Source organism: Gekko japonicus, unplaced genomic scaffold, assembly GCF_001447785.1.
Source record: "Gekko japonicus isolate JY-2015 unplaced genomic scaffold, Gekko_japonicus_V1.1 scaffold1578, whole genome shotgun sequence".
In the NCBI taxonomy this organism is placed as follows: domain Eukaryota; kingdom Metazoa; phylum Chordata; class Lepidosauria; order Squamata; family Gekkonidae; genus Gekko; species Gekko japonicus.
In genome coordinates this window covers 105,085-105,714 of record NW_015162530.1, presented here as the reverse complement: position 1 = coordinate 105,714, position 630 = coordinate 105,085, and positions in this window count along the sequence as shown.

Genomic DNA, 630 nt, shown 5'->3' with positions numbered 1-630 from the left:
GACCTCACGGTGGGATAGAATAATGAGTGTGTATTTTTAACTACCGATGCATCCCGTAGGATTGAATTGTGTTTTAAGTCGCAGAGAGAGAGAGAGAGAGATTGAGTTGTGTGTTAGCACTCAGAGAGAGAGAGAGAGAGAGAGAGAGAGAGAGAGAGAGAGAGAGAGAGAGAGAGAGCGCGCTAATGTCACTCCCATCTTTAAAAAGGGTTTCAGAGGAGATCTGGGAAATTAAGGAAAGAGTTAGTAGGCACATTGATGAACAAAAACTATTGAGGCAGACTCAACATGGGTCCTGTAAGGGAAGATCTTGTCTCACTAACCTGTTAGTGTTCTTTGAGGGAGTGAATAGACATGTGGACAAGGGGGACCCAATAGATGTTGTTTATCTTGACTTCCAGAAAGCTTTTGATAAAGTTCCTATGTAAGCTCAATAGTCATGGCATACAAGGACCAGTCCTCTTGTGGATCAAAAACTGGCTAATTAATAGGAAACAGAGAGTGAGTATAAATGGGCAATTTTCTCAGTGGAGGGTGGTAAGCAGTTGGGTACCACAGGGATCAGTACTGAGTCCGATGCTTTTTAACTTGTTCATTAATGATTTGGAGTTGGGAGTAAGTGGCTAAATG